Source organism: Ochlerotatus camptorhynchus, unplaced genomic scaffold (assembly GCF_037179485.1).
Source record: "Ochlerotatus camptorhynchus isolate MF236.1 unplaced genomic scaffold, CSIRO-AGI_Acam_v1.1 ptg000922l, whole genome shotgun sequence".
NCBI classification, from domain to species: domain Eukaryota; kingdom Metazoa; phylum Arthropoda; class Insecta; order Diptera; family Culicidae; genus Ochlerotatus; species Ochlerotatus camptorhynchus.
The window spans coordinates 335857-352900 of NW_027041368.1; positions in this window are offsets into that span (position 1 = coordinate 335857).

Consider the following 17044-nt stretch of genomic DNA (forward strand, 5'->3'; position numbering starts at 1 on the left):
TCAATATTTTAACAATATTTTTCCACACAGATCATACCTAGCGTGTATTTTTCAATAACAATAAGAAAAATTATTTACCATACAGTCGCTTACAATTTAATGGTTTAACCATCATTATGAAGCAAACAACTTATAGCTTTAGCTGTGTGGTAGATAATCTGAACTAGAGAGGGTATAGTATAAGAGAGGAGCGGACTGGCTGGTTTTGAGCCAAACGAACTGTCAAGCCAATCGAGCAGTGCCTACCTTGATTGCATTGGCAGTGTTGATAGAAACCACCTAGGTATAGGTTGCCAAGGCAGACTATTTTGAATCTGCTCCTCTCTTATACTAGACCCTCTCTAATCTGAACCATTTTGCACCTGGTTGATACAAGTAATTCATATCGGGTTGATATGGTCTGCAAAGTTATACATTTCATAATAATCCCTTAACTTTGTGCAACATGTAAAAGCTATAAAATAGAAATGGAATGGAAGCAGTTTCACACGAAATGACTAATCGGAAGAAAAAAACTTGACCTTCTCCGATTTGCGTAAAGCTTTGCATAATTGAATATAATAAATAAATAAACACTGTTTTTTTTTTTTAATTTTTAGTACAAATTCTAAACCAGTATTATCACCAAAAGTATATTTTAATTTTTTTGACGTAGGACTACGTCTGTGATTTCTATATGGGGGTACATTTTGTGAAAACCGAAAATGGAACATGTAACAAAATTGTGAAAGACTTTGAACGTTAATAAAACACCAGCCCCTGGACCAATTTCAATAGTTTTATCACCAATCGATCAGATATATTTCTACACATTTGCTCAATTAAGATTTTATCATTTTCAAAAATGTAACTGTTACTATGATAATTATAATTATCACTGATTGCCTACGAAAAGCGATTTCCTTAAAACTGATTTCAAAGTTAAATTCCACGGTGGTGTAGTGGTAAGCATGATTACCTCTCACCCCAGCAGGCCTGGGTTCAATCCCAGTCGGCGCCGCCGGGATGTTCTGAGGCATAACATCTCTGATCTGATCAAGGAAGTAAAACCGTTGGTCGATAGGTAAAGTTCAGGTGTGGGAGCTGCTGCACTGGCGTCGGTAGCATTGGTGCTCAGCACGGAAAACAAGATCGACGGAAAATAAATCAAGGAAAAAAAAAAGTTAAATTCCATCCGGTCTCACCAAACGGTTTTTATTCAATCACCGCGTGGTGAGTGGTGGTGTTCTCCAGTAAAAAATGAAAGGCTCCCCACAAGCAGCTAGCTACCAAGGTTGGCCTCAACTGCTGATCGGATTCAGTTCCGTGTGTGGTAGTGTCCGGTCGTCGGCAGCAGCTCCAGCAGCAGCAGTGCTTCTTTGTGAGTCGCTGTGGGCCATCTATGCCAAGCGCGTCACCCTCATTCCAAACAACATACACCTCACCAGCCTCATCTGTGTTTAACACTTTAATAGCCCAGCATTACTCAACCATCACGACAAAACCTCCATAAATTTGTAAAAGAGTATTTTTTGGACATTTGTCAAGGTCATCAAGGATGTCAGTTCCCATATCAAGATAGAGCTGGAATTAGGGCTTAACAGCTTATGTAAACAATGACTTCTTGCGATGAAGTTTTGAAAGTCAAGGCTCGCCCACGCAAATCAACATCACCATCAGGTAGGGTAAGACTTCCTCTACCGAACGGTATTGTTGGTTTGCGTGAGCGTGCCCTGAATTTCTAAAAATCACCGAGAAAAGTTATTGTTTACAAAATCTGTTACGCCTAATTCCAGCCTTTTTTTTTTTTTTCCTTTGGTTTGTTTTTTCCGCCGATCTTATTTTCCGTACTGAGCAGCAATGCTACTGACGTGCCAGGAAGGCAGCTCCCACACCTGGACCCTACCTATCGACTTATCAACTCATGAACCGGGGACCAACGGTTTTACTTCCCATCCGAAGGAAGGCGTGATCAGAGATGTTATGCCTCAGAACATCCCGGCGGCGCCGACTGGTATTGAACCCAGGCCTGCTGGGGTGAGAGGTAATCACGCTTACCACTACACCACCGGCGCCGTTAATTCCAGCTTTATCTTGATATGTTTAAATCTAACATACCATGTACTTTAAGGCAACATTGGGGGTGCGATTTCAAAAACCAAAGTCGGTCGCGGCATGAAAGTGTTCTGATTTTGATCCAGAGCTGATGGATATTAATTCTCAATACGCCAATCGAAAGGAATTTTGCTACGAATACGTTAAAATTAAGACTTTATCATTTTTTAAAATGTCACTATTGAAAGCTGCACGGATGTGCAACTGTGAAAATTATTGCCGATTGCCTGCGAAAAGCGTTTTCCCAAACACAGATTTCAAAGTTGAATTTCATCCGGTCTCGCCAAACGGTGTTTATCAAATCACCGCGTGGTGAGTGGTGGTGTTCTCCAGAATCAATAGCATCTACGTCAAGCACGTCATACTAAAGAGTATAAACAGAGAGAACCCCGCTCAAATTCCTATTCCTACACAAAACACAAGCTCCTGCTGCAGTTAACAAATAAGATTTATTATATAAGACCACGTAGTCCTAGATCACCATTGCGTACAACCCCTTGTATTTTTATTTTTTAATTCCAAACTTTTGAATTAGTTTAAACCATGGATACTTGAAAATTTACAACAATTGTAGAACAAGAACTTTCGGTACATTGTTTGAGCTTTTTACTAGTATGCTTTATTATGTGATTTATGAACAGGAAACAACATTTAAGACATTTTCAATCGTTGTCTGTTGCAAAAATTACATATAAAAGCTTGTTTTTTAACTCTTTATTTGTTCCAAATTTAAAATAAATTAAATTTAATTTTAACCTAGGTGCTCTAGTTACTACAAGTAAGCTAAGTACCAGCCTTAATTGTTATGATATATGTATATCTTAGTTTTTTTTTAGTATTTTTCAGTATTTTAAACCTGCATGTCAGTATATCAATTTACATCGTAAAACTAAATCTTATCTAAGTATAAAGGGAATTAATTATTGCAATTGAGGATTGCAACGATTTTTGCCTGAAATTATTAAATCTCAACATTCGAATCTACCCAACAAACAATTTTAGCTGCAGATTAGCTTATACAGCCGAAATTTGTCTTATGCAGCTAATTTTTGCCTGTATAAGCTAAGCTGCAGCTAAAATTGTTTGTTGGGTATGTACCTCGGCAGTACTGTACCAGGGAGGCAACTTCAAAATCATATTCAGAACTTTGTTCTGAATCCTTCGAACTGCTTTTTTCCTGGTAGTGTAACAACAAGACCATATTGGCACAGGTCATGCGAGCTCATGATAATTTACCTGCAGAGTTCTGTCAGTTAAATAATTTTGAACTAATTTCATAATATAGAGTGGAAAATAAAACTTTTTTTTCAATTTAACAATCAAATCTTCATGCCAAACACTGTCGAATGCTTTTTCTATGTCTAGAAGAGCAACTCCAGTTCAGCAGCCTTCAGATTTGTTTGAACGAATTAAATGGGTAATTCTTAGTAGTGAATGCCCATGGTGAAATCCAAACTTCTCATCTGAAAAAAATGAGTTCGTATTGATGTGAAGCATCATTCTATGTAGAATAATCTTTTCAAAAAGTTTGCTTATTGAAGAAATCAAACTTATTGGACCATAGCTAGAAGCTTCAGCTGGATTTTTATCCGACTTCAAAATTGGAACATTTTTTGCATTTTTACATTTATCAGGAAAGTATACCAAAGTGAAACTTTTGATAAATAATTTTACAAAGAAATACAAGATACTCTCTGGGAGTTTTTTGATGAGGTTATAGAACATTCCATCATCACCTGAAGCTTTCATATTTTGATTTTTTTTTTTCTTCTTATAGATCTTACTTCGTCCAAATCAGTCCCCTAGGAATCATCAAAAATATTTTCCCTAGAGAAAATATTTAGATATTCCCGAGCAACCTGATTCTCAATAGGACTAGTAAGACCCAAACTGAAATTATGGGAACTCTCGAATTGCATAGCAAGCTTCTGAGCTTTTTCCGAATTTGTGAACAAAATTTTACCACCTTCAGTGGTAAAGTAGTCAGATATTCAAGAGCATAATTAACATCATTTTTGGTTTGCAAAGGAATGTTTAGATCGAAGCTATATTCCATAAATGTTCAATATTGCTCCCAATCAGCTTTATGATAATTGAATGTACAGCTGTTGGGATTAGAAATTATTTCTTGTGATATTTTAAAAGTTACTGGAAGGAGATCAGAACCGAAGTCAGCATGGGTAACCAATTGGCTTCAAAGTTGACATGAATCAGTTAAGACCAAATCAATAGTTGAGGGAATTTCTTGTTAAAAAAAGCTTGGTGGGCGGTTTGGATTTGTGGTTTTCACCACAATTTGAACATTTAAATTTCTTAAGATCTTCCTTGACAGGACAGTCGTCCTTTGCATGAGAAGAATCACCACAACATAAAAGTTTGTTAACGAGAAGTTTAACACTATGACCAAAAGTTGATGATCTACGATTTTCAAGTGTCCATGGTTTTAAATACTTCAAAAGTTTGTATTTTTATAAAAAAATAAATTTCAAATATTTACGATATACTTTTTGAGATCTTTCAGTTCTTAACACATTTTTTGAAAAATTTTGGATGATGGTTTTGGCAAAATATCAATATTTAACAAGGCCCTCTACTGCCTTTCCATCAGTATAACGGAACATTTATTGCTCGTGTTTATGCAGCAATGCATATTGCATTAACTTTCCCTATTTGAACTTAATGAAATACCTCCTTCTTTTCCACGATCAGGTATCTCCATCTCAGTAGAATTTGCATCCAGTCGAGGGGCACACAATACACAGAACCGGTGCATCGGAATTATAATGCAAGCAGAAGTTCTTATTGTAATTAATACAATTAATTACCATTCAGTCGTCGAAAGGTTCAAACGCGTTTTTAAGTAGCTCCAGGTGCCGTGTGTGATATTTTTTTTTTATCGATTTTGTTTTTTTTTGTTGTATGAACTGCGAAATTTGTGCGTTCGACACTTATGCCGATTCGGTTATCGGAACTCACTTCGGGAGGAGGCCAGGAAGGTGATGGACGTTAACTCTTTCGAACTATCGTATTGCGACTCATGCCAAGAACTGTTACATGCAAAGTTAGATTTTAAGGGACTTGTTGAGCAGCAAAAACTTCTTGAAAAGCAACGACATGCCAATATGGAGGTGATGCATCACCCTGCATTTCAACAGGAGAAGTCTAACATCGTTCATGAAGCGATTGTAGTCCTGGAAATGTTGCTCACTAGCATAAAAATGAGCTGTACTCAATAAACATTTTAGCTGCCTTAAAAATCACATAACCTTGCTATTCTCCAACGATCATGGCAACGCAGGTGAAGAAATTCAATGTCAGTTACAAGGTTACAGCGTTACGTGTTTGAACTTTTCATTTATTACTACGATATAGTCTACAGACCGTCTAACAGAATGGACAATGCGGACTTTTGTAAGCGTTTTTCAATTGCTCCAAAAATATCTAGAGAATTGGATAGAGCGTTTGGGAAAAACTTAAATTTTACAGACGAGTTTCCCATCAATTAGGGGAAATGACGGCTTCGGCATGCCAGACTATTTTCGGCAACCCAAATTGAAACACTATTTTCACTGGATTTTCTTACGAAAACACTTCGCTGAATGCATGCAAACGATTCTTTATGCTTTCAGCTTCAATTTGACTATATTTTTACCACTGAGAAAAAGCAATCTAGCAAGGTTTTCTTTAAATGAAACACACGCACTACAAATTGTAGCTGATTTCGAATTGCCGATAATAGAACAGCAGATTTACATGCAGTTCAAATGGCACGGTTGCCGAAGAAAAACTGGTTGCCGACAATACTCGCTCTCACTAGAGAAGATTGGAGCTTTGTAAAAGCGTTTCAAAACAGTTTTTGACAATTCTTTCGACTGAAATTGTTAGAGCAGCTGGCAGCAAAAGATTGTAAACAAACCAATACTGCATATGTGTGCGTTCCTTAGAGAAAAAGGCTATAGAAAGAAGGTCGCTGCTTAGGTTGCCGAGAATACGTAAATTCCCCTATTAACAAATTTGCAAAAGAAACCAGTAATAGAACATTTACGGAATGAATGGTCAGAGAAGCTCGAAAAACGTTAAGTAGACGTTTATTCACACTACCAAGACCTGGAAGAAGTTGAAGGCTGTGTTCTGTTTCAAGATAGAGTGGTTATACCTGATAAAATGAAAAGAGATGTCTTTTTTTTTCCTCTGTTCGGGACCTAACACTACTGCGGCCAGTAAATTGATCTATTGTAGTATATCCCGTGTCTTTAGTTTAGTGCATGTCGTATTACTCCATCACTATTGAGAAATGATGAAGTATTCGATTTACAATAGTGATTTTACAGTTGCCACTTTTGCATTTATCGCAAGAATCCGACTCTAATTGAAAGGTCCCGCTATTTATATCTTTCGGAGTGGTGAAACACCCTCCAAAGGCGCGCCCCTTTGTCAGTCAAAATTGGATTCCTTAGCAACAAATTTAAGGTATGACACCGATAATGACCATGCATAAGAACCCTAGTCTTAACCACTTCAAACTAGGGAACAACGAATAGAAGATTAGGAATCACATAGATGAAGACAACCAACTCATTTTTTTCCTTGTTTCAAGCTCATCATCGGTAGACAAAGTCGAGTATTGTCACTATCAACAAGACATAAACAGTAACAAGGACTAAGATGTGTTCCTTGGATTACTGAAAAATCCTGTTCCCCTAGTTTGAAGTAGTAAGGCACTAGGGAACAACGAATAGAAGATTAGGAATCACATAGATGAGGACAACTAACTCATTTTTTCCTTGTTTCAAGATCATCCTCGGTAGACAAAGCCGAGTCTTGTCACTATCAACAAGGCATAAAAAGTAACAAGGACTAAGCTGTCAGGTATAACATTTGATGACGGCACAAAAGCATTTGTAAACAAACTTTCTAAGGCCCGTTACACGCGAACCAAAGTACGCCCACGTAAACCAATACCACTTTCGAAAAGGTGATAGTTGCCCCTATCCGATTATGTTGTTGGTTTGCATGGGCGTACTTTGGTTCGCGTGTAAAGGGCCTTAGAAAGTTTGTTTACAAATGCTTTTGTGCCGTTATCAAATGTTATGCCTGATGTGTTCCTTGGATTACTGAAAAATCCTGTTCCCCTAGTTTGAAGTACTAAGGACTAGGAATCGGTGGTAGATCTTACATCCCGAAACTTACCATGAAAAGGTGATCTACCCACGTTACGGGACTTAGAGATGTCTTAAAATTTCTCTACCAAAACCATTCTGGAATGCACAAAATCAAGTAGCTTGCCACTGTATATTGGTTTGAAATGAATGCCAATGTGGAAAATTTCTTTAAGTCTTGTCGTTATCATGAAATTAATCCAGTTTCCAGACGACCTTCCTACTCACCATGGATTCCGACAAATAAACCTTTTAGCAGGATACATGCTGTTTTTTTTTCCATTTGGATAAGAAAGTGTTTCTGGAAATAGTATGACAACAACATTTGACACAAAACATAATTAACGCGCCTTTTACAGAAAATGAAATCACTTCTATTTTGTTTAACAACTTGCGCAAAGGAGATCTACTATAATATAAATATAAATACAACAGATCCTAGACAGTGGCTACCTGCGAGTTTTCTAAAGCACGTTTCTCCAAATATGTTGCTGGTAGGGTAGAGAACTACTTCGGCCTAATCGCCCATTTTGGGCCTATCGAGCAGACAACTTCAAATAAATCCATGATTTCAGAGTTAACAAGTCAATTATGCGTTTGGTACGATACTTTAGTTAATAAGCTACCGAACGAAGTCAATGAGAACGCGTGATATGAAGGTTTGCACCCATTATTCCCAAAAGCAAAAGAAGCGCTCCGACCGAATCATTTTTTATCTTCATCCGATAGGCCGAAGTGAATTCATTGGCGTTTCAATGGCGTTGCAATGCGTTAGGCCGAGTTTAGAATCCGTAGGCCGAGTTTGCCGTCAAGAAGCAGTGTTAGACTTTTGACAATATCTCAACGATTGGTATCTCTTTATCAAAATAAAAGGTAAATAAATGTGGAAGCCTTCAGTAATAATAACATTCCGTTTGGTGCTAAACTGCGCTAGATTAAGAAAGACTAAGTGCGAGCTGTGCCTAATAGGCCGGAAATGGGGTAGTTAACCCTATCGTTTAGTGACAGAGTTTTAGGTGTTATAGACAAAAAAAAACTATAAGATCATGTTTTGTTTATGTGGTATTTAGTTTTATATTTTACAAAATATATTGATAACTGAATAATATCAAAACAAGATCTTTCAAGCATACCCCAAAATAAGGTTTCATACCTAATTAAGATATTCATATATTATCGGCTAGCTATCGGTTTTTGCTTGGGAAGAAATGAACTCCAAACTTGTATGATTGTGTCCTTGTTTGGAAATATATACTATTTGAATTTCTTTCTACAAAAGCGTATTGGATTATTTTTTAATTTGAAATGGAGTTAGTTTTGGTTGAACTTATTGAAAATAATAGTGGGCACCGATCTTCCAGCAAGGCAAATAAAACGCTTAATTTCAATATTTGCCACATGCATCATAATATATATATATACATATACATCAACATACAATAGAGCTTTTTGACGTTTAATCGATGCACACTAATGCACCATTTAAATCGAACGAGTGCGAACAAGAGGGAAACAGATTAGTGGGAAAACAAACCGTCCACTCATTCATGTATGATAGATAGAGAAAGACGATTAAACGTCAAAAAGGTCTATATATCAGTGCTAACATTTGAAAACGGCACAAAAGCCATTTGTAAACAAATGGTTTGTGGGCCCTTTACTCACTACTTGAAGTACACCCACGCGACACAACAGCAACATCGGGTAGGGGAAATTTTATCTATATTATTATATATAATATTATTACAGTACTTACAACTTCGGTGTTTTCTCGCATTGGAATAGAGCTTTTTGACGTATAATCGGCGCACACTACTAAACCATTTAAAACGAACAAGTGCGAGCAAGAGGGAAAAAGATTAGTGGGAAAATAAACCGTCCTTCATACATGTGTGGTAGATATAAAAAGACTATTAAACGTCAAAAAGGCCTATAGCCAATGCGCCCGTGCCCTCGCTTGCTTTCACTAATATATTGTGACCGTGATCATTGACAGTACGGAGGTGTTATAGCAAAACTAGGCCAGTGGCAGGCGCGTAGGCAGCATGTTATACCGTGACAGCGGAGAACAGCAAAATAAATGATTTGAGCCCGGGACATGCTGCCTATTGTCAAACACTGCTGTTGGTATAGGCCTTGTCACTGGCCTGAGCAAAACCCCGAAGAACGACAAACAAACACAGAACAATATCACACAATTCTTCGAGGGGTTCGTCGAGCGGTTGCATATGCAACACCAATATATTATTTACTCTGCTTATAAGGATAAGAGCTTTTTCGGTGTAATTTTTAAATTTTATCAAAAAATACACACATCAATGAACGAAAATTTTATTTAATGTTCTAAACCATCTAAACTATCCTGGAGTGAAAATTCTTGACAGCTAAATCACCAGGATACGGGTTTTCCCTATAGAAAATGTACAAACATGTACATAAAAGATTTCATCATATTTGCTTAGCAGGACTACTTTTGAATACTTCTGATTAACCTGCAGTCTTTGAAGAATATATGAGAGGCTTCATTTGTATTTTCTGTCAGCTGGAGATCTTCAGAAATCGATTAATAAGAAGTCTTGAAGAAATATCCACAGAACTTAACTAATAACTTCGTCTATCTGGAGATCTTTTGGATACTTCCTGCAGTCTAGGAAGGATGTCTGAATGAATATCCTGTAACCTATGCAACGTTCTCTTAACATCTACAAAACTACCTTAAGTTTTACAAATTACTTCAACATCTACGAAGTTCCTTGAATTTATTCCGAATGCCATATGTTTATCCTTCTCTCTTAATTCTACGAACATCCCTGAACATCTTTATACATCATCTACAAATGTTCTTGAACATCTGGAAATTCGCTTGACAAACCTTCAGTGAGCTTTTTGAAGCAAAATCTCTGACAAACTACAACGAAGTTCCATAAAGTTAAGCGAGGATCCCTGAAGTTTTAAGAAGTTTACTGCACTATTTTTAGATCTTTTACAAAATTCCTTACACTTATATGAAGTTTTATGCTTTTCAAAATGCTACGAAATTCGCAAAACTTCTACAAAGTTTGCTGCACTTCTACGTTTCTCGTTGATTTTCCACTATGTTCCACGTATGGATTTTCTTGAACTTGTACGTAATTCCCTAAACTATCCCAGGCTCATGAGTCTTCAAGAAAGTGTCGTGAAATGTCGTGAAATTAAATAATGTTTAACTTTTACGAAGATTCCCAAACTTAAATAGAGTGCCCACTTCTATGCAGTTTTCCGAACTCCATGAATTTCTACGAGTTTTTCTGAAGTTCTATAAAGTTCCCAGAATTTCTAATAAGTTTTGTTTATTTCTACGATGTTCGGTGAACTTTTCAGAAGTCCTTGAAGTTTTTACGAAGTTCCCTGAGGTAAAATAAATATCCCTGAACTATTTGCCAATTTGTAGAGCCTAAAAACAACTTATTATGTTATCGGTTAAATATCGATACAATATAATTTCTCGACATTGTTTCTTCTAGTCATTATGAAAAGCAGAAATTGATAAAAATCAATAAAAATAAGAAGTAGCCTCAAAACTGCTTGACAAAAAATGTATATATTTTTTTTTTCCTTTGTTTTGTTTTTTCCGTCGATCTTGTTTTCCGTGCTGAGCACCAATGCTACCGACGTGCCAGGAAGGCAGCTCCCACACCTGGACCCTACCTATCGACCCATCAACTCATGAACCGGGGACCAACGGCTTTACTTCCCATCCGAAGGAAGGCGTGATCAGAGATGTTATGCCTCAGAACATCCCGGCGGCGCCGACTGGGATTGAACCCAGGCCTGCTGGGGTCAAAAAATGTATATGAAAAACTAAAATTTCTGGAGGGCTACATAATTTTGGAGGGGGCCTGGCTATGCCAATGATGGGAAATGATGACGAATCCAATTTAAACTAATGCGCGCCTGGTGACAGGAATAAGCACTATCCGAAGGTGATCAGATAGTGACAGCCCTTGGAAATTTCATTATTTTTAATGGAAGTTTGTTAAATTACAGTGCTAGTTCGTGTAAATATGCTATTAAAATGAATGAATCTTGTACAAAACCTAAAAAACTATTGTGATATGTGTCTATCCTAAAATAAAAATTACTAGTATTCAAATTAAACTGAAAAAAACATGCTAAGGTTATGGACATGGTTATGTTAACAGCCATACCAGATCGATTAATGTTGATATGGAGACGCCCTAATGAAAATGTTATGGTTAATTTGCTTAACGACGTGTTCAGTGTATCATCCAAACCATTTGTGGAATAGTTCAATGATTTGCGTTATCGTTCGTTTATGGTATTTTTTATTAGGGCGTGACCAACCAAATTAAATAAAAATGGAATAGCCCCTTTGTAAAATGTATTCCAATTGCAGACACCCTGGTTGTTGGTTTAATACGGCAGGATTGTATTCGAATACGATTTGCAACCATCGATTGAAGCATGTAGGGATTTAGTTGGTTTTATCATGTTTGTTCTATGATTTTTTTTATTTCAATGCTATTTCAATAATTTAGCACTTAAATATCTAATTCTACTTACCAGAGAGATTCTATTTATGCCAGAGAAGAAAGGGTTTACGTTTAGCTATAGGAAAGATTCAGGTTCAGCTATAGGTAAGATGATGTTTCTGCGGATGGAACAATATATTGTTTGGATTGCTTCAATATGTAAAATTTTTCTAACAACTCACCTCAAACAGCAAAACTAATTGATTTAATTCAATCTCCGATGGGATGATTCTGTAGGATTGCATTCTCAATTTGAATCCTGTAATAATGTTGTTAACATTATTTGTTGATGTTTTGCTGGGAGCAACATATTTTTCATTTCTAATCTAATCTAATCTAATCTAATCTAATCTAATCTAACGCCAACACAGCCAGTTCTTGAAAGCATCCTGGAAAATGAGATATATACCTACATCATTTTTCTTGTCTATTTGATATATGTTTCCCTTCGAAGATGCGTCACACATATCAAAACGGCCAGGCCTACTGTGTACACCGATAAAATTTCAAAGATTGGTTTTATGTGTCCCACACATGAATTTTTGCAATGTGATCAACAAATGATATCTATGTGTCGGACACATACTTAATATCTGTACGCATAAAAGCCATGTGTAACCACACATACTATTCATTTGACTCATAAATGTCATGTGTGCTTCTGGGTGAGTTTTGTTTATGTGTGGTCACATGAAAATCATGTGGAATTTTACATGGAAATTCGTCATTAAAAATGTGTGGAATTTTATCAGTGTAGCATTTAAGGGGCAAGATGAGTCAGAAAACATCGGGCCTGTTTAAATCGAAGATTGAAACACGATGCTTCAGAATCCAATAAATGTTCGTTCCGATTTTGGTAATTATATGATTAGTTGGTCGTTGGAAGCATCAAAGCTAGAAAGGTCAAGTGATGCTCCATTTTCATCTGACGGTTGTTGCATGAGCACTAACTCTTGTCCTAGCCTTTTATGACTTATGGCTATAGCGCCATTATTCGTTTTCTGAAAAGAAAAGAGCGAAAGGAAAAGGAGAAGGACAAAGGGAAAAGGATTATGTGAAATCTATGAACATAAACAATATTTTTGATTTGAAATATACAATATTGAAATGCAGTGGTCACTACCCGAATCTTGTCATTATTATCAAGTCATAAAAAGTAACAAAGACTAAAATGTGATCCTTTGATTACTGGAAAATCCTGATGCTTGGGACTAGCAATCATTCTCAATGCGTAAAAACTAGTAGAAATGTGTTGACGTGACACTCGCTTTGATGGAAGCCGAGTGCACTTCCACGAGGAATCACTGGGATGTTGGGTAAGAGGGTTGGGTTTTCGCGTTCAAGATTTAAAACGTTTATTAACAAACTTTTAATCCACCTATTCCTTTGCAGTTACATTGCACCCGTTCAATTTTGGCAGCAAGCCTGAAAATTAATTGTTGGTCTTATTTTGAAATTCAATTTATGATTTTGTTGACTTCGGACCACTGCGAGGCATCGCCATGACATAGACGTTACTAATAATAAATCTTTTATTAAAAGTTGTAATCACAAGGAGCAAAAACACACTATTTTCAAATTCCGTTCAATCTTGGCTCGTTGCCAAAATTAAACCCCGTGCCAAAAGGGAACGGTTTTGTGGTTTTGTTGCTAAAATCGGACCGTGCCTAAATCAGACGAATACTGTACAAATATTTAAATTAAATAAATGAGCTGTCACCAGATTCTGTAGTTGTTTGTGACTATTCAACACTGTTGACCATCATAATCACAAGTGTTTATAAGTAGGAACGAACTCAATACCAACAATTGAAATGGCCTTAACTCCATTTTGTAAACAAACCTTGTATGGCCATTTTTTCGCATTTCCATGCGCAATGTAAACAGAATGAAATTGCATGGTGTAACTGGTACTTTCATGGTCCACCTTTCTTGCTTGAATCAGGATGATATCCACCTGGTACGATTCAACAGAATTAACATGTTGCCTCTCCTTGAGTACATCCCGATTCCTAGTGATTCCTTTTCTTCAGGGAGAATTTCCAGTAGTCCTGTAGTCCAGGTGTGGGAGCTGCCTCCCTGGCGTCGGTAGCATTGGTGCTCAGCACGGAAAACAAGATCGACGGAAAACAAGATCGACGGAAAACAAGATCGACGGAAAACAAGATCGACGGAAAACAAGATCGACGGAAAACAAGATCGACGGAAAACAAATCAAGGAAAATAAAAACAAAACAAAAACCTTCTAAGGCCTTTACACGCGAACCAAAGTACGCCCACGCAAACCAACAACATCGTCTGATAGGGGCAACTATCACCTTTCCGAAAGTGGTATTGGTTTGCGTGGGCGTACTTTGGTTGGTTGGCCTTAGAAAGTTTGTTTACAAATGCTTTTGTGCCGTTATCAAATGTTATGCCTGATATGTTGTCTTCGCTTTAACGTTGTACGACTTGGTGTCTTCTGCGCACCTATTGCTTATGAACCAACGAAAAAGTGCGCCGAAGACACCAAATCAATCGTCCGTAATACCACACTTTTATCATTTATTTTTATTCTTTCCTTTTGTTTGTTTTTTTTCCGTCGATCTTGTTTGCCGTGCTGAGCACCAATGCTACCGACGTGCCAGTAAGGCAGCTCCCACACCTATTTACCTATCGACCCATCAACTCATGAACCGGGGACCAACGGCTTTACTTCCCTTGTTATGAGATGTTATGCCTCAAGAACATCCCGGCGGCGCCGACTGGGATTGAACCCAGGCCTGCTGGGGTGAGAGGTAATCACGCTTACCACTACACCACCGGCGCCGTTCACACTTTTATCAGTGCTTCCGTACTTTTTGTCGCACTTATAAAGCGCCAAGTCTATTTATTTTTAATAAAAAGAAAAAAAGATTTTGTGCTGTGATTTGCCAATCTATGTCCCGAGCATTTATTTTTTTTATTTTTGACAAGAGTTACAAAAATTCCCTCGCAAATCCAGATCACAACCAAATTCCTTCAAAAACAGTTGCTGGGGACCTCACAAGGAGTTGTGATCAGCAATGTAAATGCTAGCAGACTGAGTATTTTTTTTCTCACCCATTCGAGTAAACTCGATGACAATTTTTCTTAGTCTATGAGTGACCTGCGTTTTTACCTATTTGAATAAATAGAATCCAAATTCATGTTAGATTCAATGACCGTGTACAGGTTTTTGTAAACACGGTTCGTCTGACCAACTCAAAATTGAGCCGAGTCGACTAAATTTCTGCAAAAAAAATGATTTTTTCAGGTAAACGCCGTGGAAAAACACGATAAACTACTCGAATCCATGAAATTTTTACTTAGTGCAGACGACTCAATTTTGAGTTGATATGAACGACCGTGTACCACAGTTGATACCTTAAATAAACATTGCCACCTGGTGATGAAATTGTAAAGATATTTGAGCTTTCCCAAAGGCTTCTACGCAAGATACAGATATTTTCTTGCACACAATATTGTACGACTAAAGTTGAATGATTTTAAAGACGAACATGGTTTCGTATTCATCCACTAGGATTCAATGGTGTCAAGCGTAGAACAGGATTGAATGAAACTATTCGGTAGGAAATTGCACCGCACCGTGATATTTTTTTTTGGTTTCGCAGAGAAAATGCTCTCCAAATTTCCGACGGGTAAAAATCATGAAAATATCATTCGAACATTCCAGCACTTTGAAAAATATTTCAAAGCAACATTCCTTCCTATTTCCCATTCTCAGGATAACAGACCACCAAGGAGCATATAGACTTGCCAGTTATCCGTGTCCCCTTCTTATTGGAGAATGGCAAAGGGAAAATAATGTTGGGACAGGAACCTGAGAACTACACCATGGGTAAAAACGATTCAATGAATCAGCTTAATATGTTGCTTCGGGTTCGCTGTAGATACGGTTATGGCCTATGGTATATCCAGTACTCAAATGTACATGTCTCTCACAGTTAGATGGTAAAGTATTTCTTTCTTACTCAGAAAAAAAAAAACATGCAAAACCGTAAAGTCAATTAGAACATTTTAACCCTTCTTTCGGTTACGCCCATCTTGTAACAGGAGCACAGGTTAAATCGTAGTAAGAACGTTCTTGACGGAAAACTATCGTGCAAAATAGAATTGCCTCCTTTTTCTGGCTCGTGTCCTGCAACTATTTTCTACTGTTTTGTAGTATCAAGAATGAAGGATTGTTGTTGAGCTGGAGGATGAGAAACTATGTTTTATATTTTTCTTTGACTATTCCCTAACTGATATCACAACTCAGATGCCCGAAGGGAAAATACTGCCAAGCGAATGCCTTAGCATAAGCTTTTGCAACATTGTGTAAAATTGTAAAATTACGACGTAATCGCCGGTGATCCCGTTACTAGGGACCAATGCCAGGCGAAGGCAGACTCCGTTACAGCAACTTTGTTGCCTGTGCTGTAATACTTTGATGCTCCTGCGTGTATGTCGGTTTTTTCCTTACTCCCTATCTCGCTGTGTGCATGTCTGGCTTCGTCCTTTATGTTCTGGAAATGCTTACACAGTGTACGTTGCAGCCGGTTTACTTATAGGGTGACGGACTAGTTGGCCAACCACCATCAATTTTGTTTTTATATAGGTGATTTTCATCTCTTTCATTATGAAGTGTGGGTAGCTTTTGATACAATTACACTCAATTCTGTTTTTATGCGATTTTGTTCTCATGCAGGATAGGCAGAGCATTTTCAATACCAACTGAATTTTTTTTTTAAGTTTTGTGGTAGCAAAATGAGATCACACGAACAAAAATAGAGGCGAAAAAAAAAATCGTGTACAATCAGAATTGAGTGTACGTGACGAACATTTAAATTAAATCATTAAAATATTACCAACCACACCCTTGAGGGGTATTGAAGTATACCGTAAACTGGGGGAAAATTGATCACTGTTAAGCCTAAATACCGAAATAAATTTCACAAAACAAAATAGAACATTGACCAACTAATGGCATAACATCCAGTAGCTGTGAGGACTCTATAGTTATAGGTGATTAATTATCTTATTTGATGTTTTGTTTATTTTTAGGGAATTTGAAATGGTTGAAATTGCTGCCCGAGTAGCACATTTCCGTCACAATAAGTTGCAGCAACTTGTATATATAAGGTGTATAGAAGTTGCCATAACCGATTTGTGACAAGCGTGCTACTAGGGTGATCTCACCAGTAAGTGAACTTGCTTGCATCATCCTGCTCGGTTTCACTTCTCGCACTTGACCTCGGA